The following is a 23,859-nucleotide window of genomic DNA, read 5'->3' as shown; positions in this document are numbered from 1 at the left end:
AATGGATTTGAAAAACATCAAGCGCTACCTCGAATCGCCGAATCCAGGCACTGAAGGGCTCCGTCCCGTCTCCCGTGAAAGGAGAAGGAAGGTCGATTCGAAACGGTACCTGCGAGCGGTAGTCTGCGCCGGCTTGTTGCTGCAGCGGCTGGGGCTGTTGCGGCGCTGCGGGCACTGCCGCCTCTTTATCCGGTATGTCCTGTTGCATCTCGTTAAGGCAACCGGGGCGAAAACACGCAACTGAGCAGCGTGTAGTTTTCCTTGTCGAACTCGTGGGAATCGATGGGTATGCAAGAAATATAGGCGAAACTCGAGCGGATCCACAAAACGGCGAAAATAAAATACAACCACGAAACCGACCGCCGCTGCCACCAGTGTGACGCTCTTTTCTTGACTGGGGTTCGTTAGGCTTCGAGGTTTATTTAGGAATGAGGCCAGAGACTGTATATGGATGTGTATATATATATTTACTCCCCTGATCTAAAATAACAAGAACATATATAGCTCCGCTCAGCGCTACGCATTTCCCGCTGCTTTTCTTCTTTCCTCTCCCGCGCCAAATCTCTCCTTTTATTTCCTCCGTCACCTCATCTCACCCCCGCGCTCCATCCGCGAGCCCCAACAAAGCAGACACTCTTCCCCCTCAACACCAAATTACTCTTACACTAGTGAATACATCATAACAACGGAATTTGCGGCAATTGGTGGAAATATGCCAAAAATTGAAAGCGCAATTGGTCACAGTGTAACTCATTATTGCACAATGGCAAATTGAAAGAATGCATTGATTTCTGTTCGGATGATCCTCTCTCGCTTTGTTTTTCCTAATTATCGCGCCGTTTAGAATGTACTTGGTTAAGCTTTGCGAAGCCGGATCCGCGATGTGCCAGTTGCAAATTCGTTTTGGAACTGTCGTCCAGTACGTGTATTTTTACATTTCAGAAAGCGACCGATATCAACTGAAAAAAAGACGATTCTAACGAACAAAGCATATCTGATGAAATGAGTGCAAACTTTGTGTATATGAAATCTAGCATATTGAAAAAAAAGTCTGTTGCCAGTGCATTTTCATTTGATATAATGGACACCACATATGAATTGTCCTCAGCAAGGTTCCATGGGCGGTGACTGTGTAAAATCGCAATGATCTATCATTATTTTAACCAGTGATCACTAAGAGCCATATTTCCATTAGGGGAAGAAATTGAATACTGTACTTGTCTGTGGTGATATTTTAATAAGGACGGGGAGTAAAGGCGTCCTTGTGATATAGCGCCTGGCCTATGGCTCAGCAAAGCGGCCGTGATCGTATAGTGGTCAGTACTCTGCGTTGTGGCCGCAGCAACCCCGGTTCGAATCCGGGTCACGGCAGGTGTATGGCCCACTCTTGTTGGTTTCTAAGCGTTCACTTCCAAGTGACTGCGTAATTTTCTGAATACGCACCCTCTACCTTTCAGCAGTCTCCGCTTTCTCATCTTCTTTGTCAGTGGTTATACTGATGTTCGACTTTTGACGGGTAGAATCTCAATTCGTTCGAAATTAGAAGCAAAGATGACGCATTAACTAGGGCAAGTCCCGAAGTTCTCGTTTTCATCACTATAGTTGAACAGGTGTAAATTATAAGAGGAAAGGAAAACTGCGTTTTACTAGTGAATACATCATAACAACGGAATTTGCGGCGATTGGTGGAAATATGCCAAAATTTGAAAGAGCAATTGGTCACAGTGTAATTCATTATTGCACAATGGCAAATTGAAAGAATGCATTGATTTCTGTTCGGATGATCCTCTCTCGCTTTGATTTTCCTAATTATCGCGCCGTTTAGAATGTACTTGGTTAAGCTTTGCGAAGCCGGATCCGCGATGTGCCAGTTGCAAATTCGTTTTGGAACTGTCGTCCAGTAGATGTATTTTTACATTTCAGAAAGCGACCGATATCAACTGAAAAAAGACGAGTCTAACGAACAAAGCATATCTGATGAAATGAGTGCAAGCTTCGTATATGTGAAATGTAGCATATTGAAAAAAAGTCTTTTGCCAGTGCATTTTCATTTGATATAATGGACACCACATATGAATTGTCCTCTGCGAGATTCCATGGGCGGTGACCGTGTAAAATCGCAAAGATCTATCATTATTTTAACCAGTGATCACTAAGAGCCATATTTCCATTAGGGGAAGAAATTGAATACTGTACTTGTCTGTGGTGATATTTTAATAAGGACGGGGAGTAAAGGCGTCCTTGTGATATAGCGCCTGGCCTATGGCTCAGCAAAGCGGCCGTGATCGTATAGTGGTCAGTACTCTGCGTTGTGGCCGCAGCAACCCCGGTTCGAATCCGGGTCACGGCAGGTGTATGGCCCACTCTTGTTGGTTTCTAAGCGTTCACTTCCAAGTGACTGCGTAATTTTCTGAATACGCACCCTCTACCTTTCAGCAGTCTCCGCTTTCTCATCTTCTTTGTCAGTGGTTATACTGATGTTCGACTTTTGACGGGTAGAATCTCAATTCGTTCGAAATTAGAAGCAAAGATGACGCATTAACTAGGGCAAGTCCCGAAGTTCTCGTTTTCATCACTATAGTTGAACAGGTGTAAATTATAAGAGGAAAGGAAAACTGCGTTTTACTAGTGAATACATCATAACAACGGAATTTGCGGCGATTGGTGGAAATATGCCAAAATTTGAAAGAGCAATTGGTCACAGTGTAACTCATTATTGCACAATGGCAAATTGAAAGAATGGTTTGATTTCTGTTCGGATGATCCTCTCTCGCTTTGATTTTCCTAATTATCGCGCCGTTTAGAATGTACTTGGTTAAGCTTTGCGAAGCCGGATCCGCGATGTGCCAGTTGCAAATTCGTTTTAGAACTGTCGTCCAGTAGGTGTATTTTTACATTTCAGAAAGCGACCGATATCAACTGAAAAAAGACGAGTCTAACGAACAAAGCATATCTGATGAAATGAGTGCAAGCTTCGTATATGTGAAATGTAGCATATTGAAAAAAAGTCTTTTGCCAGTGCATTTTCATTTGATATAATGGACACCACATATGAATTGTCCTCTGCGAGATTCCATGGGCGGTGACCGTGTAAAATCGCAAAGATCTATCATTATTTTAACCAGTGATCACTAAGAGCCATATTTCCATTAGGGGAAGAAATTGAATATTGTACTTGTCTGTGGTGATATTTTAATAAGGACGGGGAGTAAAGGCGTCCTTGTGATATAGCGCCTGGCCTATGGCTCAGCAAAGCGGCCGTGATCGTATAGTGGTCAGTACTCTGCGTTGTGGCCGCAGCAACCCCGGTTCGAATCCGGGTCACGGCAGGTGTATGGCCCACTCTTGTTGGTTTCTAAGCGTTCACTTCCAAGTGACTGCGTAATTTTCTGAATACGCACCCTCTACCTTTCAGCAGTCTCCGCTTTCTCATCTTCTTTGTCAGTGGTTATACTGATGTTCGACTTTTGACGGGTAGAATCTCAATTCGTTCGAAATTAGAAGCAAAGATGACGCATTAACTAGGGCATGTCCCGAAGTTCTCGTTTTCATCACTATAGTTGAACAGGTGTAAATTATAAGAGGAAAGGAAAACTGCGTTTTACTAGTGAATACATCATAACAACGGAATTTGCGGCGATTGGTGGAAATATGCCAAAATTTGAAAGAGCAATTGGTCACAGTGTAACTCATTATTGCACAATGGCAAATTGAAAGAATGGTTTGATTTCTGTTCGGATGATCCTCTCTCGCTTTGATTTTCCTAATTATCGCGCCGTTTAGAATGTACTTGGTTAAGCTTTGCGAAGCCGGATCCGCGATGTGCCAGTTGCAAATTCGTTTTGGAACTGTCGTCCAGTAGGTGTATTTTTACATTTCAGAAAGCGACCGATATCAACTGAAAAAAGACGAGTCTAACGAACAAAGCATATCTGATGAAATGAGTGCAAGCTTCGTATATGTGAAATGTAGCATATTGAAAAAAAGTCTTTTGCCAGTGCATTTTCATTTGATATAATGGACACCACATATGAATTGTCCTCTGCGAGATTCCATGGGCGGTGACCGTGTAAAATCGCAAAGATCTATCATTATTTTAACCAGTGATCACTAAGAGCCATATTTCCATTAGGGGAAGAAATTGAATACTGTACTTGTCTGTGGTGATATTTTAATAAGGACGGGGAGTAAAGGCGTCCTTGTGATATAGCGCCTGGCCTATGGCTCAGCAAAGCGGCCGTGATCGTATAGTGGTCAGTACTCTGCGTTGTGGCCGCAGCAACCCCGGTTCGAATCCGGGTCACGGCAGGTGTATGGCCCACTCTTGTTGGTTTCTAAGCGTTCACTTCCAAGTGACTGCGTAATTTTCTGAATACGCACCCTCTACCTTTCAGCAGTCTCCGCTTTCTCATCTTCTTTGTCAGTGGTTATACTGATGTTCGACTTTTGACGGGTAGAATCTCAATTCGTTCGAAATTAGAAGCAAAGATGACGCATTAACTAGGGCAAGTCCCGAAGTTCTCGTTTTCATCACTATAGTTGAACAGGTGTAAATTATAAGAGGAAAGGAAAACTGCGTTTTACTAGTGAATACATCATAACAACGGAATTTGAGGCAATTGATTGAAATGTGCCAAAAATTGAAAGAGCAATTGGTCACAGTGTAATTCATTATTGCACAATGGCAAATTGAAAGAATGGTTTGATTTCTGTTCGGATGATCCTCTCTCGCTTTGATTTTCCTAATTATCGCGCCGTTTAGAATGTACTTGGTTAAGCTTTGCGAAGCCGGATCCGCGATGTGCCAGTTGCAAATTCGTTTTGGAACTGTCGTCCAGTAGATGTATTTTTACATTTCAGAAAGCGACCGATATCAACTGAAAAAAGACGAGTCTAACGAACAAAGCATATCTGATGAAATGAGTGCAAGCTTCGTATATGTGAAATGTAGCATATTGAAAAAAAAGTCTGTTGCCAGCGCATTTTCATTTAATATAATGGTCACCACATATGAATTGTCCTCAGCAAGGTTCCATGGGCGGTGACTGTGTAAAATCGCAATGATCTATCATTATTTTAACCAGTGATCACTAAGAGCCATATTTCCATTAGGGGAAGAAATTGAATTCTGTACTTGTCTGTGGTGATATTTTAATAAGGACGGGGTGGAAAGGCGTCCTTGTGGTATATCGCCTGGCCTATGGCTCAGCAAAGCGGCCGTGATCGTATAGTGGTCAGTACTCTGCGTTGTGGCCGCAGCAACCCCGGTTCGAATCTGGGTCACGGCAGGTGTATGGCCCACTGTCGTTGGTTTTTAAGCGTTCACTTCCAAGTGACCGCGTAATTTTCTGAATACGCACCCTCTACCTTTCAGCAGTCTCCGCTTTCTCATCTTCATTGTCAGTGGTTATACTGATGTTCGACTTTTGACGGGTAGAATCTCAATACGTTCGGAATTAGAAGCAAAGATGACGCATTAACTAGGGCATGTCCCGAAGTCCTCGTTTCCGTCACTATAGTTGAACAGGCGTAAATTATAAGAGGAAAGGAAAACTGCGTTTTACTAGTGAATACATCATAACAACGGAATTTGCGGCGATTGGTGGAAATATGCCAAAATTTGAAAGCGCAATTGGTCACAGTGTAACTCATTATTGCACAATGGCAAATTGAAAGAATGCATTGATTTCTTTTCGGATGATCCTCTCTCGCTTTGTTTTTCCTAATTATCGCGCCGTTTAGAATGTACTTGGTTAAGCTTTGCGAAGCCGGATCCGCGATGTGCCAGTTGCAAATTCGTTTTGGAACTGTCGTCCAGTACGTGTATTTTTACATTTCAGAAAGCGACCGATATCAACTGAAAAAAAGACGATTCTAACGAACAAAGCATATCTGATGAAATGAGTGCAAACTTTGTGTATATGAAATGTAGCATATTGAAAAAAAAGTCTGTTGCCAGTGCATTTTCATTTAATATAATGGTCACCACATATGAATTGTCCTCAGCAAGGTTCCATGGGCGGTGACTGTGTAAAATCGCAATGATCTATCATTATTTTAACCAGTGATCACTAAGAGCCATATTTCCATTAGGGGAAGAAATTGAATTCTGTACTTGTCTGTGGTGATATTTTAATAAGGACGGGGTGAAAGGCGTCCTTGTGGTATAGCGCCTGGCCTATGGCTCAGCAAAGCGGCCATGATCGTATAGTGGTCAGTACTCTGCGTTGTGGCCGCAGCAACCCCGGTTCGAATCTGGGTCACGGCAGGTGTATGGCCCACTCTCGTTGGTTTCTAAGCGTTCACTTCCAAGTGACTGCGTAATTTTCTGAATACGCACCCTCTACCTTTCAGCAGTCTCCGCTTTCTAATCTTCTTTGTCAGTGGTTACACTGATGTTCGACTTTTGACGGGTAGAATCTCAATACGTTCGAAATTAGAAGCAAAGATGACGCATTAACTCGGGCATGTCCCGAAGTCCTCGTTTCCATCACTATAGTTGAACAGGTGTAAATTATAAGAGGAAAGGAAAACTGCGTTTTACTAGTGAATACATCATAACAACGGAATTTGCGGCGATTGGTGGAAATATGCCAAAATTTGAAAGCGCAATTGGTCACAGTGTAACTCATTATTGCGCAATGGCAAATTGAAAGAATGCATTGATTTCTGTTCGGATGATCCTCTCTCGCTTTGTTTTTCCTAATTATCGCGCCATTTAGAATGTACTTGGTTAAGCTTTGCGAAGCCGGATCCGCGATGTGCCAGTTGCAAATTCGTTTTGGAACTGTCGTCCAGTACGTGTATTTTTACATTTCAGAAAGCGACCGATATCAACTGAAAAAAAGACGATTCTAACGAACAAAGCATATCTGATGAAATGAGTGCAAACTTTGTGTATATGAAATCTAGCATATTGAAAAAAAAGTCTGTTGCCAGTGCATTTTCATTTAATATAATGGTCACCACATATGAATTGTCCTCAGCAAGGTTCCATGGGCGGTGACTATGTAAAATCGCAATGATCTATCATTATTTTAACCAGTGATCACTAAGAGCCATATTTCCATTAGGGGAAGAAATTGAATTCTGTACTTGTCTGTGGTGATATTTTAATAAGGACGGGGTGGAAAGGCGTCCTTGTGGTATAGCGCCTGGCCTATGGCTCAGCAAAGCGGCCGTGATCGTATAGTGGTCAGTACTCTGCGTTGTGGCCGCAGCAACTCCGGTTCGAATCTGGGTCACGGCAGGTGTATGGCCCACTGTCGTTGGTTTCTAAGCGTTCACTTCCAAGTGACTGCGTAATTTTCTGAATACGCACCCTCTACCTTTCAGCAGTCTCCGCTTTCTCATCTTCTTTGTCAGTGGTTATACTGATGTTCGACTTTTGACGGGTAGAATCTCAATTCGTTCGAAATTAGAAGCAAAGATGACGCATTAACTAGGGCAAGTCCCGAAGTTCTCGTTTTCATCACTATAGTTGAACAGGTGTAAATTATAAGAGGAAAGGAAAACTGCGTTTTACTAGTGAATACATCATAACAACGGAATTTGCGGCGATTGGTGGAAATATGCCAAAATTTGAAAGAGCAATTGGTCACAGTGTAACTCATTATTGCACAATGGCAAATTGAAAGAATGGTTTGATTTCTGTTCGGATGATCCTCTCTCGCTTTGATTTTCCTAATTATCGCGCCGTTTAGAATGTACTTGGTTAAGCTTTGCGAAGCCGGATCCGCGATGTGCCAGTTGCAAATTCGTTTTGGAACTGTCGTCCAGTAGGTGTATTTTTACATTTCAGAAAGCGACCGATATCAACTGAAAAAAGACGAGTCTAACGAACAAAGCATATCTGATGAAATGAGTGCAAGCTTCGTATATGTGAAATGTAGCATATTGAAAAAAAGTCTTTTGCCAGTGCATTTTCATTTGATATAATGGACACCACATATGAATTGTCCTCTGCGAGATTCCATGGGCGGTGACCGTGTAAAATCGCAAAGATCTATCATTATTTTAACCAGTGATCACTAAGAGCCATATTTCCATTAGGGGAAGAAATTGAATACTGTACTTGTCTGTGGTGATATTTTAATAAGGACGGGGAGTAAAGGCGTCCTTGTGATATAGCGCCTGGCCTATGGCTCAGCAAAGCAGCCGTGATCGTATAGTGGTCAGTACTCTGCGTTGTGGCCGCAGCAACCCCGGTTCGAATCCGGGTCACGGCAGGTGTATGGCCCACTCTTGTTGGTTTCTAAGCGTTCACTTCCAAGTGACTGCGTAATTTTCTGAATACGCACCCTCTACCTTTCAGCAGTCTCCGCTTTCTCATCTTCTTTGTCAGTGGTTATACTGATGTTCGACTTTTGACGGGTAGAATCTCAATTCGTTCGAAATTAGAAGCAAAGATGACGCATTAACTAGGGCAAGTCCCGAAGTTCTCGTTTTCATCACTATAGTTGAACAGGTGTAAATTATAAGAGGAAAGGAAAACTGCGTTTTACTAGTGAATACATCATAACAACGGAATTTGCGGCGATTGATTGAAATGTGCCAAAAATTGAAAGAGCAATTGGTCACAGTGTAATTCATTATTGCACAATGGCAAATTGAAAGAATGGTTTGATTTCTGTTCGGATGATCCTCTCTCGCTTTGATTTTCCTAATTATCGCGCCGTTTAGAATGTACTTGGTTAAGCTTTGCGAAGCCGGATCCGCGATGTGCCAGTTGCAAATTCGTTTTGGAACTGTCGTCCAGTAGATGTATTTTTACATTTCAGAAAGCGACCGATATCAACTGAAAAAAGACGAGTCTAACGAACAAAGCATATCTGATGAAATGAGTGCAAGCTTCGTATATGTGAAATGTAGCATATTGAAAAAAAAGTCTGTTGCCAGTGCATTTTCATTTAATATAATGGTCACCACATATGAATTGTCCTCAGCAAGGTTCCATGGGCGGTGACTGTGTAAAATCGCAAAGATCTATCATTATTTTAACCAGTGATCACTAAGAGCCATATTTCCATTAGGGGAAGAAATTGAATTCTGTACTTGTCTGTGGTGATATTTTAATAAGGACGGGGTGGAAAGGCGTCCTTGTGGTATAGCGCCTGGCCTATGGCTCAGCAAAGCGGCCGTGATCGTATAGTGGTCAGTACTCTGCGTTGTGGCCGCAGCAACCCCGGTTCGAATCTGGGTCACGGCAGGTGTATGGCCCACTCTTGTTGGTTTCTAAGCGTTCACTTCCAAGTGACTGCGTAATTTTCTGAATACGCACCCTCTACCTTTCAGCAGTCTCCGCTTTCTCATCTTCTTTGTCAGTGGTTATACTGATGTTCGACTTTTGACGGGTAGAATCTCAATTCGTTCGAAATTAGAAGCAAAGATGACGCATTAACTAGGGCAAGTCCCGAAGTTCTCGTTTTCATCACTATAGTTGAACAGGTGTAAATTATAAGAGGAAAGGAAAACTGCGTTTTACTAGTGAATACATCATAACAACGGAATTTGCGGCGATTGGTGGAAATATGCCAAAATTTGAAAGAGCAATTGGTCACAGTGTAACTCATTATTGCACAATGGCAAATTGAAAGAATGGTTTGATTTCTGTTCGGATGATCCTCTCTCGCTTTGATTTTCCTAATTATCGCGCCGTTTAGAATGTACTTGGTTAAGCTTTGCGAAGCCGGATCCGCGATGTGCCAGTTGCAAATTCGTTTTGGAACTGTCGTCCAGTAGGTGTATTTTTACATTTCAGAAAGCGACCGATATCAACTGAAAAAAGACGAGTCTAACGAACAAAGCATATCTGATGAAATGAGTGCAAGCTTCGTATATGTGAAATGTAGCATATTGAAAAAAAGTCTTTTGCCAGTGCATTTTCATTTGATATAATGGTCACCACATATGAATTGTCCTCAGCAAGGTTCCATGGGCGGTGACTGTAAAATCGCAATGATCTATCATTATTTTAACCAGTGATCACTAAGAGCCATATTTCCATTAGGGGAAGAAATTGAATTCTGTACTTGTCTGTGGTGATATTTTAATAAGGACGGGGAGTAAAGGCGTCCTTGTGATATAGCGCCTGGCCTATGGCTCAGCAAAGCGGCCGTGATCGTATAGTGGTCAGTACTCTGCGTTGTGGCCGCAGCAACATCGGTTCGAATCCGGGTCACGGCAGGTGTATGGCCCACTCTCGTTGGTTTCTAAGCGTTCACTTCCAAGTGACTGCGTAATTTTCTGAATACGCACCCTCTACCTTTCAGCAGTCTCCGCTTTCTAATCTTCTTTGTCAGTGGTTACACTGATGTTCGACTTTTGACGGGTAGAATCTCAATACGTTCGAAATTAGAAGCAAAGATGACGTATTAACTAGGGCATGTCCCGAAGTTCTCGTTTCCATCACTATAGTTGAACAGGTGTAAATTATAAGAGGAAAGGAAAACTGCGTTTTACTAGTGAATACATCATAACAACGGAATTTGAGGCAATTGATTGAAATGTGCCAAAAATTGAAAGAGCAATTGGTCACAGTGTAATTCATTATTGCACAATGGCAAATTGAAAGAATGGTTTGATTTCTGTTCGGATGATCCTCTCTCGCTTTGATTTTCCTAATTATCGCGCCGTTTAGAATGTACTTGGTTAAGCTTTGCGAAGCCGGATCCGCGATGTGCCAGTTGCAAATTCGTTTTGGAACTGTCGTCCAGTAGATGTATTTTTACATTTCAGAAAGCGACCGATATCAACTGAAAAAAGACGAGTCTAACGAACAAAGCATATCTGATGAAATGAGTGCAAGCTTCGTATATGTGAAATGTAGCATATTGAAAAAAAAGTCTGTTGCCAGTGCATTTTCATTTAATATAATGGTCACCACATATGAATTGTCCTCAGCAAGGTTCCATGGGCGGTGACTGTGTAAAATCGCAATGATCTATCATTATTTTAACCAGTGATCACTAAGAGCCATATTTCCATTAGGGGAAGAAATTGAATTCTGTACTTGTCTGTGGTGATATTTTAATAAGGACGGGGTGGAAAGGCGTCCTTGTGGTATAGCGCCTGGCCTATGGCTCAGCAAAGCGGCCGTGATCGTATAGTGGTCAGTACTCTGCGTTGTGGCCGCAGCAACCCCGGTTCGAATCTGGGTCACGGCAGGTGTATGGCCCACTGTCGTTGGTTTCTAAGCGTTCACTTCCAAGTGACTGCGTAATTTTCTGAATACGCACCCTCTACCTTTCAGCAGTCTCCGCTTTCTCATCTTCTTTGTCAGTGGTTATACTGATGTTCGACTTTTGACGGGTAGAATCTCAATTCGTTCGAAATTAGAAGCAAAGATGACGCATTAACTAGGGCAAGTCCCGAAGTTCTCGTTTTCATCACTATAGTTGAACAGGTGTAAATTATAAGAGGAAAGGAAAACTGCGTTTTACTAGTGAATACATCATAACAATGGAATTTGCGGCGATTGGTGGAAATATGCCAAAATTTGAAAGAGCAATTGGTCACAGTGTAACTCATTATTGCACAATGGCAAATTGAAAGAATGGTTTGATTTCTGTTCGGATGATCCTCTCTCGCTTTGATTTTCCTAATTATCGCGCCGTTTAGAATGTACTTGGTTAAGCTTTGCGAAGCCGGATCCGCGATGTGCCAGTTGCAAATTCGTTTTGGAACTGTCGTCCAGTAGATGTATTTTTACATTTCAGAAAGCGACCGATATCAACTGAAAAAAGACGAGTCTAACGAACAAAGCATATCTGATGAAATGAGTGCAAGCTTCGTATATGTGAAATGTAGCATATTGAAAAAAAAGTCTGTTGCCAGTGCATTTTCATTTAATATAATGGTCACCACATATGAATTGTCCTCAGCAAGGTTCCATGGGCGGTGACTGTGTAAAATCGCAAAGATCTATCATTATTTTAACCAGTGATCACTAAGAGCCATATTTCCATTAGGGGAAGAAATTGAATTCTGTACTTGTCTGTGGTGATATTTTAATAAGGACGGGGAGTAAAGGCGTCCTTGTGATATAGCGCCTGGCCTATGGCTCAGCAAAGCGGCCGTGATCGTATAGTGGTCAGTACTCTGCGTTGTGGCCGCAGCAACATCGGTTCGAATCTGGGTCACGGCAGGTGTATGGCCCACTCTCGTTGGTTTCTAAGCGTTCACTTCCAAGTGACTGCGTAATTTTCTGAATACGCACCCTCTACCTTTCAGCAGTCTCCGCTTTCTAATCTTCTTTGTCAGTGGTTACACTGATGTTCGACTTTTGACGGGTAGAATCTCAATACGTTCGAAATTAGAAGCAAAGATGACGTATTAACTAGGGCATGTCCCGAAGTTCTCGTTTCCATCACTATAGTTGAACAGGTGTAAATTATAAGAGGAAAGGAAAACTGCGTTTTACTAGTGAATACATCATAACAACGGAATTTGAGGCAATTGATTGAAATGTGCCAAAAATTGAAAGAGCAATTGGTCACAGTGTAATTCATTATTGCACAATGGCAAATTGAAAGAATGGTTTGATTTCTGTTCGGATGATCCTCTCTCGCTTTGATTTTCCTAATTATCGCGCCGTTTAGAATGTACTTGGTTAAGCTTTGCGAAGCCGGATCCGCGATGTGCCAGTTGCAAATTCGTTTTGGAACTGTCGTCCAGTAGATGTATTTTTACATTTCAGAAAGCGACCGATATCAACTGAAAAAAGACGAGTCTAACGAACAAAGCATATCTGATGAAATGAGTGCAAGCTTCGTATATGTGAAATGTAGCATATTGAAAAAAAAGTCTGTTGCCAGTGCATTTTCATTTAATATAATGGTCACCACATATGAATTGTCCTCAGCAAGGTTCCATGGGCGGTGACTGTGTAAAATCGCAATGATCTATCATTATTTTAACCAGTGATCACTAAGAGCCATATTTCCATTAGGGGAAGAAATTGAATTCTGTACTTGTCTGTGGTGATATTTTAATAAGGACGGGGTGGAAAGGCGTCCTTGTGGTATAGCGCCTGGCCTATGGCTCAGCAAAGCGGCCGTGATCGTATAGTGGTCAGTACTCTGCGTTGTGGCCGCAGCAACCCCGGTTCGAATCTGGGTCACGGCAGGTGTATGGCCCACTGTCGTTGGTTTCTAAGCGTTCACTTCCAAGTGACTGCGTAATTTTCTGAATACGCACCCTCTACCTTTCAGCAGTCTCCGCTTTCTCATCTTCTTTGTCAGTGGTTATACTGATGTTCGACTTTTGACGGGTAGAATCTCAATTCGTTCGAAATTAGAAGCAAAGATGACGCATTAACTAGGGCAAGTCCCGAAGTTCTCGTTTTCATCACTATAGTTGAACAGGTGTAAATTATAAGAGGAAAGGAAAACTGCGTTTTACTAGTGAATACATCATAACAATGGAATTTGCGGCGATTGGTGGAAATATGCCAAAATTTGAAAGAGCAATTGGTCACAGTGTAACTCATTATTGCACAATGGCAAATTGAAAGAATGGTTTGATTTCTGTTCGGATGATCCTCTCTCGCTTTGATTTTCCTAATTATCGCGCCGTTTAGAATGTACTTGGTTAAGCTTTGCGAAGCCGGATCCGCGATGTGCCAGTTGCAAATTCGTTTTGGAACTGTCGTCCAGTAGGTGTATTTTTACATTTCAGAAAGCGACCGATATCAACTGAAAAAAGACGAGTCTAACGAACAAAGCATATCTGATGAAATGAGTGCAAGCTTCGTATATGTGAAATGTAGCATATTGAAAAAAAGTCTTTTGCCAGTGCATTTTCATTTGATATAATGGACACCACATATGAATTGTCCTCTGCGAGATTCCATGGGCGGTGACCGTGTAAAATCGCAAAGATCTATCATTATTTTAACCAGTGATCACTAAGAGCCATATTTCCATTAGGGGAAGAAATTGAATACTGTACTTGTCTGTGGTGATATTTTAATAAGGACGGGGAGGAAAGGCGTCCTTGTGATATAGCGCCTGGCCTATGGCTCAGCAAAGCGGCCGTGATCGTATAGTGGTCAGTACTCTGCGTTGTGGCCGCAGCAACCCCGGTTCGAATCCGGGTCACGGCAGGTGTATGGCCCACTCTTGTTGGTTTCTAAGCGTTCACTTCCAAGTGACTGCGTAATTTTCTGAATACGCACCCTCTACCTTTCAGCAGTCTCCGCTTTCTCATCTTCTTTGTCAGTGGTTATACTGATGTTCGACTTTTGACGGGTAGAATCTCAATTCGTTCGAAATTAGAAGCAAAGATGACGCATTAACTAGGGCAAGTCCCGAAGTTCTCGTTTTCATCACTATAGTTGAACAGGTGTAAATTATAAGAGGAAAGGAAAACTGCGTTTTACTAGTGAATACATCATAACAACGGAATTTGAGGCAATTGATTGAAATGTGCCAAAAATTGAAAGAGCAATTGGTCACAGTGTAATTCATTATTGCACAATGGCAAATTGAAAGAATGGTTTGATTTCTGTTCGGATGATCCTCTCTCGCTTTGATTTTCCTAATTATCGCGCCGTTTAGAATGTACTTGGTTAAGCTTTGCGAAGCCGGATCCGCGATGTGCCAGTTGCAAATTCGTTTTGGAACTGTCGTCCAGTAGATGTATTTTTACATTTCAGAAAGCGACCGATATCAACTGAAAAAAGACGAGTCTAACGAACAAAGCATATCTGATGAAATGAGTGCAAGCTTCGTATATGTGAAATGTAGCATATTGAAAAAAAAGTCTGTTGCCAGTGCATTTTCATTTAATATAATGGTCACCACATATGAATTGTCCTCAGCAAGGTTCCATGGGCGGTGACTGTGTAAAATCGCAATGATCTATCATTATTTTAACCAGTGATCACTAAGAGCCATATTTCCATTAGGGGAAGAAATTGAATTCTGTACTTGTCTGTGGTGATATTTTAATAAGGACGGGGTGGAAAGGCGTCCTTGTGGTATAGCGCCTGGCCTATGGCTCAGCAAAGCGGCCGTGATCGTATAGTGGTCAGTACTCTGCGTTGTGGCCGCAGCAACCCCGGTTCGAATCTGGGTCACGGCAGGTGTATGGCCCACTGTCGTTGGTTTCTAAGCGTTCACTTCCAAGTGACTGCGTAATTTTCTGAATACGCACCCTCTACCTTTCAGCAGTCTCCGCTTTCTCATCTTCTTTGTCAGTGGTTATACTGATGTTCGACTTTTGACGGGTAGAATCTCAATTCGTTCGAAATTAGAAGCAAAGATGACGCATTAACTAGGGCAAGTCCCGAAGTTCTCGTTTTCATCACTATAGTTGAACAGGTGTAAATTATAAGAGGAAAGGAAAACTGCGTTTTACTAGTGAATACATCATAACAACGGAATTTGCGGCGATTGGTGGAAATATGCCAAAATTTGAAAGAGCAATTGGTCACAGTGTAACTCATTATTGCACAATGGCAAATTGAAAGAATGGTTTGATTTCTGTTCGGATGATCCTCTCTCGCTTTGATTTTCCTAATTATCGCGCCGTTTAGAATGTACTTGGTTAAGCTTTGCGAAGCCGGATCCGCGATGTGCCAGTTGCAAATTCGTTTTGGAACTGTCGTCCAGTAGGTGTATTTTTACATTTCAGAAAGCGACCGATATCAACTGAAAAAAGACGAGTCTAACGAACAAAGCATATCTGATGAAATGAGTGCAAGCTTCGTATATGTGAAATGTAGCATATTGAAAAAAAGTCTTTTGCCAGTGCAATTTCATTTGATATAATGGACACCACATATGAATTGTCCTCTGCGAGATTCCATGGGCGGTGACCGTGTAAAATCGCAAAGATCTATCATTATTTTAACCAGTGATCACTAAGAGCCATATTTCCATTAGGGGAAGAAATTGAATACTGTACTTGTCTGTGGTGATATTTTAATAAGGACGGGGTGGAAAGGCGTCCTTGTGGTATAGCGCCTGGCCTATGGCTCAGCAAAGCGGCCGTGATCGTATAGTGGTCAGTACTCTGCGTTGTGGCCGCAGCAACCCTGGTTCGAATCTGGGTCACGGCAGGTGTATGGCCCACTGTCGTTGGTTTCTAAGCGTTCACTTCCAAGTGACTGCGTAATTTTCTGAATACGCACCCTCTACCTTTCAGCAGTCTCCGCTTTCTCATCTTCTTTGTCAGTGGTTATACTGATGTTCGACTTTTGACGGGTAGAATCTCAATTCGTTCGAAATTAGAAGCAAAGATGACGCATTAACTAGGGCAAGTCCCGAAGTTCTCGTTTTCATCACTATAGTTGAACAGGTGTAAATTATAAGAGGAAAGGAAAACTGCGTTTTACTAGTGAATACATCATAACAACGGAATTTGCGGCGATTGGTGGAAATATGCCAAAATTTGAAAGAGCAATTGGTCACAGTGTAACTCATTATTGCACAATGGCAAATTGAAAGAATGGTTTGATTTCTGTTCGGATGATCCTCTCTCGCTTTGATTTTCCTAATTATCGCGCCGTTTAGAATGTACTTGGTTAAGCTTTGCGAAGCCGGATCCGCGATGTGCCAGTTGCAAATTCGTTTTGGAACTGTCGTCCAGTAGGTGTATTTTTACATTTCAGAAAGCGACCGATATCAACTGACAAAAGACGAGTCTAACGAACAAAGCATATCTGATGAAATGAGTGCAAGCTTCGTATATGTGAAATGTAGCATATTGAAAAAAAGTCTTTTGCCAGTGCATTTTCATTTGATATAATGGACACCACATATGAATTGTCCTCTGCGAGATTCCATGGGCGGTGACCGTGTAAAATCGCAAAGATCTATCATTATTTTAACCAGTGATCACTAAGAGCCATATTTCCATTAGGGGAAGAAATTGAATACTGTACTTGTCTGTGGTGATATTTTAATAAGGACGGGGAGTAAAGGCGTCCTTGTGATATAGCGCCTGGCCTATGGCTCAGCAAAGCGGCCGTGATCGTATAGTGGTCAGTACTCTGCGTTGTGGCCGCAGCAACCCCGGTTCGAATCCGGGTCACGGCAGGTGTATGGCCCACTCTTGTTGGTTTCTAAGCGTTCACTTCCAAGTGACTGCGTAATTTTCTGAATACGCACCCTCTACCTTTCAGCAGTCTCCGCTTTCTCATCTTCTTTGTCAGTGGTTATACTGATGTTCGACTTTTGACGGGTAGAATCTCAATTCGTTCGAAATTAGAAGCAAAGATGACGCATTAACTAGGGCAAGTCCCGAAGTTCTCGTTTTCATCACTATAGTTGAACAGGTGTAAATTATAAGAGGAAAGGAAAACTGCGTTTTACTAGTGAATACATCATAACAACGGAATTTGAGGCAATTGATTGAAATGTGCCAAAAATTGAAAGAGCAATTGGTCACAGTGTAATTCATTATTGCACAATGGCAAATTGAAAGAATGGTTTGATTTCTGTTCGGATGATCCTCTCTCGCTTTGATTTTCCTAATTATCGCGCCGTTTAGAATGTACTTGGTTAAGCTTTGCGAAGCCGGATCCGCGATGTGCCAGTTGCAAATTCGTTTTGGAACTGTCGTCCAGTAGATGTATTTTTACATTTCAGAAAGCGACCGATATCAACTGAAAAAAGACGAGTCTAACGAACAAAGCATATCTGATGAAATGAGTGCAAACTTTGTGTATATGAAATCTAGCATATTGAAAAAAAAGTCTGTTGCCAGTGCATTTTCATTTGATATAATGGTCACCACATATGAATTGTCCTCAGCAAGGTTCCATGGGCGGTGACTGTGTAAAATCGCAATGATCTATCATTATTTTAACCAGTGATCACTAAGAGCCATATTTCCATTAGGGGAAGAAATTGAATTCTGTACTTGTCTGTGGTGATATTTTAATAAGGACGGGGTGGAAAGGCGTCCTTGTGGTATATCGCCTGGCCTATGGCTCAGCAAAGCGGCCGTGATCGTATAGTGGTCAGTACTCTGCGTTGTGGCCGCAGCAACCCCGGTTCGAATCTGGGTCACGGCAGGTGTATGGCCCACTCTCGTTGGTTTCTAAGCGTTCACTTCCAAGTGACTGCGTAATTTTCTGAATACGCACCCTCTACCTTTCAGCAGTCTCCGCTTTCTCATCTTCATTGTCAGTGGTTATACTGATGTTCGACTTTTGACGGGTAGAATCTCAATACGTTCGAAATTAGAAGCAATCAAGACGCATTAACTAGGGCAAGTCCCGAAGTGCTCATTTTCATCACTATAGTTGAACAGGTGTAAATTATAAGAGGAAAGGAAAACTGCGTTTTACTAGTGAATACATCATAACAACGGAATTTGCGGCGATTGGTGGAAATATGCCAAAATTTGAAAGCGCAATTGGTCACAGTGTAACTCATTATTGCGCAATGGCAAATTGAAAGAATGCATTGATTTCTGTTCGGATGATCCTCTCTCGCTTTGTTTTTCCTAATTATCGCGCCGTTTAGAATGTACTTGGTTAAGCTTTGCGAAGCCGGATCCGCGATGTGCCAGTTGCAAATTCGTTTTGGAACTGTCGTCCAGTACGTGTATTTTTACATTTCAGAAAGCGACCGATATCAACTGAAAAAAGACGAGTCTAACGAACAAAGCATATCTGATGAAATGAGTGCAAGCTTCGTATATGTGAAATGTAGCATATTGAAAAAAGTCTTTTGCCAGTGCATTTTCATTTGATATAATGGTCACCACATATGAATTGTCCTCAGCAAGGTTCCATGGGCGGTGACTGTGTAAAATCGCAATGATCTATCATTATTTTAACCAGTGATCACTAAGAGCCATATTTCCATTAGGGGAAGAAATTGAATTCTGTACTTGTCTGTGGTGATATTTTAATAAGGACGGGGAGTAAAGGCGTCCTTGTGATATAGCGCCTGGCCTATGGCTCAGCAAAGCGGCCGTGATCGTATAGTGGTCAGTACTCTGTGTTGTGGCCGCAGCAACCCCGGTTCGAATCCGGGTCACGGCAGGTGTATGGCCCACTCTCGTTGGTTTCTAAGCGTTCACTTCCAAGTGACCGCGTAATTTTCTGAATACGCACCCTCTACCTTTCAGCAGTCTCCGCTTTCTCATCTTCATTGTCAGTGGTTATACTGATGTTCGACTTTTGACGGGTAGAATCTCAATACGTTCGAAATTAGAAGCAATCAAGACGCATTAACTAGGGCAAGTCCCGAAGTGCTCATTTTCATCACTATAGTTGAACAGGTGTAAATTATAAGAGGAAAGGAAAACTGCGTTTTACTAGTGAATACATCATAACAACGGAATTTGCGGCGATTTGTGGAAATATGCCAAAATTTGAAAGAGCAATTGGTCACAGTGTAACTCATTATTGCACAATGGCAAATTGAAAGAATGCATTGATTTCTGTTCGGATGATCCTCTCTCGCTTTGATTTTCCTAATTATCGCGCCGTTTAGAATGTACTTGGTTAAGCTTTGCGAAGCCGGATCCGCGATGTGCCAGTTGCAAATTCGTTTTGGAACTGTCGTCCAGTACGTGTATTTTTACATTTCAGAAAGCGACCGATATCAACTGAAAAAAGACGAGTCTAACGAACAAAGCATATCTGATGAAATGAGTGCAAGCTTCGTATATGTGAAATGTAGTATATTGAAAAAAAGTCTTTTGCCAGTGCATTTTCATTTGATATAATGGTCACCACATATGAATTGTCCTCAGCAAGGTTCCATGGGCGGTGACTGTGTAAAATCGCAATGATCTATCATTATTTTAACCAGTGATCACTAAGAGCCATATTTCCATTAGGGGAAGAAATTGAATTCTGTACTTGTCTGTGGTGATATTTTAATAAGGACGGGGTGGAAAGGCGTCCTTGTGGTATATCGCCTGGCCTATGGCTCAGCAAAGCGGCCGTGATCGTATAGTGGTCAGTACTCTGCGTTGTGGCCGCAGCAACCCCGGTTCGAATCTGGGTCACGGCAGGTGTATGGCCCACTCTCGTTGGTTTCTAAGCGTTCACTTCCAAGTGACTGCGTAATTTTCTGAATACGCACCCTCTACCTTTCAGCAGTCTCCGCTTTCTCATCTTCATTGTCAGTGGTTATACTGATGTTCGACTTTTGACGGGTAGAATCTCAATACGTTCGAAATTAGAAGCAATCAAGACGCATTAACTAGGGCAAGTCCCGAAGTGCTCATTTTCATCACTATAGTTGAACAGGTGTAAATTATAAGAGGAAAGGAAAACTGCGTTTTACTAGTGAATACATCATAACAACGGAATTTGCGGCGATTGGTGGAAATATGCCAAAATTTGAAAGCGCAATTGGTCACAGTGTAACTCATTATTGCGCAATGGCAAATTGAAAGAATGCATTGATTTCTGTTCGGATGATCCTCTCTCGCTTTGTTTTTCCTAATTATCGCGCCGTTTAGAATGTACTTGGTTAAGCTTTGCGAAGCCGGATCCGCGATGTGCCAGTTGCAAATTCGTTTTGGAACTGTCGTCCAGTACGTGTATTTTTACATTTCAGAAAGCGACCGATATCAACTGAAAAAAGACGAGTCTAACGAACAAAGCATATCTGATGAAATGAGTGCAAGCTTCGTATATGTGAAATGTAGCATATTGAAAAAAGTCTTTTGCCAGTGCATTTTCATTTGATATAATGGTCACCACATATGAATTGTCCTCAGCAAGGTTCCATGGGCGGTGACTGTGTAAAATCGCAATGATCTATCATTATTTTAACCAGTGATCACTAAGAGCCATATTTCCATTAGGGGAAGAAATTGAATTCTGTACTTGTCTGTGGTGATATTTTAATAAGGACGGGGAGTAAAGGCGTCCTTGTGATATAGCGCCTGGCCTATGGCTCAGCAAAGCGGCCGTGATCGTATAGTGGTCAGTACTCTGCGTTGTGGCCGCAGCAACCCCGGTTCGAATCCGGGTCACGGCAGGTGTATGGCCCACTCTCGTTGGTTTCTAAGCGTTCACTTCCAAGTGACCGCGTAATTTTCTGAATACGCACCCTCTACCTTTCAGCAGTCTCCGCTTTCTCATCTTCATTGTCAGTGGTTATACTGATGTTCGACTTTTGACGGGTAGAATCTCAATACGTTCGAAATTAGAAGCAATCAAGACGCATTAACTAGGGCAAGTCCCGAAGTGCTCATTTTCATCACTATAGTTGAACAGGTGTAAATTATAAGAGGAAAGGAAAACTGCGTTTTACTAGTGAATACATCATAACAACGGAATTTGCGGCGATTGGTGGAAATATGCCAAAATTTGAAAGAGCAATTGGTCACAGTGTAACTCATTATTGCACAATGGCAAATTGAAAGAATGCATTGATTTCTGTTCGGATGATCCTCTCTCGCTTTGATTTTCCTAATTATCGCGCCGTTTAGAATGTACTTGGTTAAGCTTTGCGAAGCCGGATCCGCGATGTGCCAGTTGCAAATTCGTTTTGGAACTGTCGTCCAGTACGTGTATTTTTACATTTCAGAAAGCGACCGATATCAACTGAAAAAAGACGAGTCTAACGAACAAAGCATATCTGATGAAATGAGTGCAAGCTTCGTATATGTGAAATGTAGTATATTGAAAAAAAGTCTTTTGCCAGTGCATTTTCATTTGATATAATGGTCACCACATATGAATTGTCCTCAGCAAGGTTCCATGGGCGGTGACTGTGTAAAATCGCAATGATCTATCATTATTTTAACCAGTGATCACTAAGAGCCATATTTCCATTAGGGGAAGAAATTGAATTCTGTACTTGTCTGTGGTGATATTTTAATAAGGACGGGGAGTAAAGGCGTCCTTGTGATATAGCGCCTGGCCTATGGCTCAGCAAAGCGGCCGTGATCGTATAGTGGTCAGTACTCTGCGTTGTGGCCGCAGCAACCCCGGTTCGAATCCGGGTCACGGCAGGTGTATGGCCCACTCTCGTTGGTTTCTAAGCGTTCACTTCCAAGTGACCGCGTAATTTTCTGAATACGCACCCTCTACCTTTCAGCAGTCTCCGCTTTCTCATCTTCATTGTCAGTGGTTATACTGATGTTCGACTTTTGACGGGTAGAATCTCAATACGTTCGAAATTAGAAGCAATCAAGACGCATTAACTAGGGCAAGTCCCGAAGTGCTCATTTTCATCACTATAGTTGAACAGGTGTAAATTATAAGAGGAAAGGAAAACTGCGTTTTACTAGTGAATACATCATAACGACGGAATTTGCGGCGATTGGTGGAAATATGCCAAAATTTGAAAGAGCAATTGGTCACAGTGTAACTCATTATTGCACAATGGCAAATTGAAAGAATGCATTGATTTCTGTTCGGATGATCCTCTCTCGCTTTGTTTTTCCTAATTATCGCGCCGTTTAGAATGTGCTTGGTTAAGCTTTGCGAAGCCGGATCCGCGATGTGCCAGTTGCAAATTCGTTTTGGAACTGTCGTCCAGTACGTGTATTTTTACATTTCAGAAAGGGACCAATATCAACTGAAAAAAAGACGATTCTAACGAACAAAGCATATCTGATGAAATGAGTGTAAACTTTGTGTATATGAAATCTAGCATATTGAAAAAAAAGTCTGTTGCCAGTGCATTTTCATTTGATATAATGGTCACCACATATGAATTGTCCTCAGCAAGGTTCCATGGGCGGTGACTGTGTAAAATCGCAATGATCTATCATTATTTTAACCAGTGATCACTAAGAGCCATATTTCCATTAGGGGAAGAAATTGAATTCTGTACTTGTCTGTGGTGATATTTTAATAAGGACGGGGTGGAAAGGCGTCCTTGTGGTATAGCGCCTGGCCTATGGCTCAGCAAAGCGGCCGTGATCGTATAGTGGTCAGTACTCTGCGTTGTGGCCGCAGCAACCCCGGTTCGAATCTGGGTCACGGCAGGTGTATGGCCCACTCTCGTTGGTTTCTAAGCGTTCACTTCCAAGTGACTGCGTAATTTTCTGAATACGCACCCTCTACCTTTCAGCAGTCTCCGCTTTCTCATCTTCATTGTCAGTGGTTATACTGATGTTCGACTTTTGACGGGTAGAATCTCAATACGTTCGAAATTAGAAGCAATCAAGACGCATTAACTAGGGCAAGTCCCGAAGTGCTCATTTTCATCACTATAGTTGAACAGGTGTAAATTATAAGAGGAAAGGAAAACTGCGTTTTACTAGTGAATACATCATAACGACGGAATTTGCGGCGATTGGTGGAAATATGCCAAAATTTGAAAGAGCAATTGGTCACAGTGTAACTCATTATTGCACAATGGCAAATTGAAAGAATGCATTGATTTCTGTTCGGATGATCCTCTCTCGCTTTGTTTTTCCTAATTATCGCGCCGTTTAGAATGTGCTTGGTTAAGCTTTGCGAAGCCGGATCCGCGATGTGCCAGTTGCAAATTCGTTTTGGAACTGTCGTCCAGTACGTGTATTTTTACATTTCAGAAAGGGACCAATATCAACTGAAAAAAAGACGATTCTAACGAACAAAGCATATCTGATGAAATGAGTGCAAACTTTGTGTATATGAAATCTAGCATATTGAAAAAAAAGTCTGTTGCCAGTGCATTTTCATTTGATATAATGGTCACCACATATGAATTGTCCTCAGCAAGGTTCCATGGGCGGTGACTGTGTAAAATCGCAATGATCTATCATTATTTTAACCAGTGATCACTAAGAGCCATATTTCCATTAGGGGAAGAAATTGAATTCTGTACTTGTCTGTGGTGATATTTTAATAAGGACGGGGTGGAAAGGCGTCCTTGTGGTATATCGCCTGGCCTATGGTTCAGCAAAGCGGCCGTGATCGTATAGTGGTCAGTACTCTGCGTT

At 42.0% G+C, this 23,859-nt stretch overlaps 10 non-coding genes across 10 annotated transcripts; all 10 read left to right on the top strand.

The window, feature by feature from the left end:
• The first annotated feature begins 1,299 nt into the window (after positions 1 to 1,299).
• trnah-gug (transfer RNA histidin (anticodon GUG)) lies at positions 1,300 to 1,371 on the top strand. Its single transcript has one exon. It is a non-coding gene; the product is annotated as a tRNA-His (tRNA).
• Positions 1,372 to 2,278: 907 nt separating this feature from the next.
• trnah-gug (transfer RNA histidin (anticodon GUG)) lies at positions 2,279 to 2,350 on the top strand. The gene has a single exon. It is a non-coding gene; the product is annotated as a tRNA-His (tRNA).
• A 907-nt stretch (positions 2,351 to 3,257) lies between these two features.
• On the top strand, positions 3,258 to 3,329 carry trnah-gug (transfer RNA histidin (anticodon GUG)). The gene has a single exon. It is a non-coding gene; the product is annotated as a tRNA-His (tRNA).
• A 907-nt stretch (positions 3,330 to 4,236) lies between these two features.
• trnah-gug (transfer RNA histidin (anticodon GUG)) lies at positions 4,237 to 4,308 on the top strand. Its single transcript has one exon. It is a non-coding gene; the product is annotated as a tRNA-His (tRNA).
• Positions 4,309 to 8,156: 3,848 nt separating this feature from the next.
• On the top strand, positions 8,157 to 8,228 carry trnah-gug (transfer RNA histidin (anticodon GUG)). The gene has a single exon. It is a non-coding gene; the product is annotated as a tRNA-His (tRNA).
• Positions 8,229 to 14,032: 5,804 nt separating this feature from the next.
• On the top strand, positions 14,033 to 14,104 carry trnah-gug (transfer RNA histidin (anticodon GUG)). The gene has a single exon. It is a non-coding gene; the product is annotated as a tRNA-His (tRNA).
• Positions 14,105 to 16,970: 2,866 nt separating this feature from the next.
• trnah-gug (transfer RNA histidin (anticodon GUG)) lies at positions 16,971 to 17,042 on the top strand. Its single transcript has one exon. It is a non-coding gene; the product is annotated as a tRNA-His (tRNA).
• A 1,886-nt stretch (positions 17,043 to 18,928) lies between these two features.
• On the top strand, positions 18,929 to 19,000 carry trnah-gug (transfer RNA histidin (anticodon GUG)). Its single transcript has one exon. It is a non-coding gene; the product is annotated as a tRNA-His (tRNA).
• Positions 19,001 to 20,885: 1,885 nt separating this feature from the next.
• Positions 20,886 to 20,957, top strand: trnah-gug (transfer RNA histidin (anticodon GUG)). The gene has a single exon. It is a non-coding gene; the product is annotated as a tRNA-His (tRNA).
• Positions 20,958 to 21,864: 907 nt separating this feature from the next.
• Positions 21,865 to 21,936, top strand: trnah-gug (transfer RNA histidin (anticodon GUG)). Its single transcript has one exon. It is a non-coding gene; the product is annotated as a tRNA-His (tRNA).
• The last annotated feature ends 1,923 nt before the right edge of the window (positions 21,937 to 23,859 follow it).

The sequence above is a fragment of the Brienomyrus brachyistius genome, chromosome 23 (genome assembly GCF_023856365.1).
Source record: "Brienomyrus brachyistius isolate T26 chromosome 23, BBRACH_0.4, whole genome shotgun sequence".
Lineage (NCBI taxonomy): Eukaryota > Metazoa > Chordata > Actinopteri > Osteoglossiformes > Mormyridae > Brienomyrus > Brienomyrus brachyistius.
This window is presented reverse-complemented; position numbering and strand designations above follow the sequence as displayed.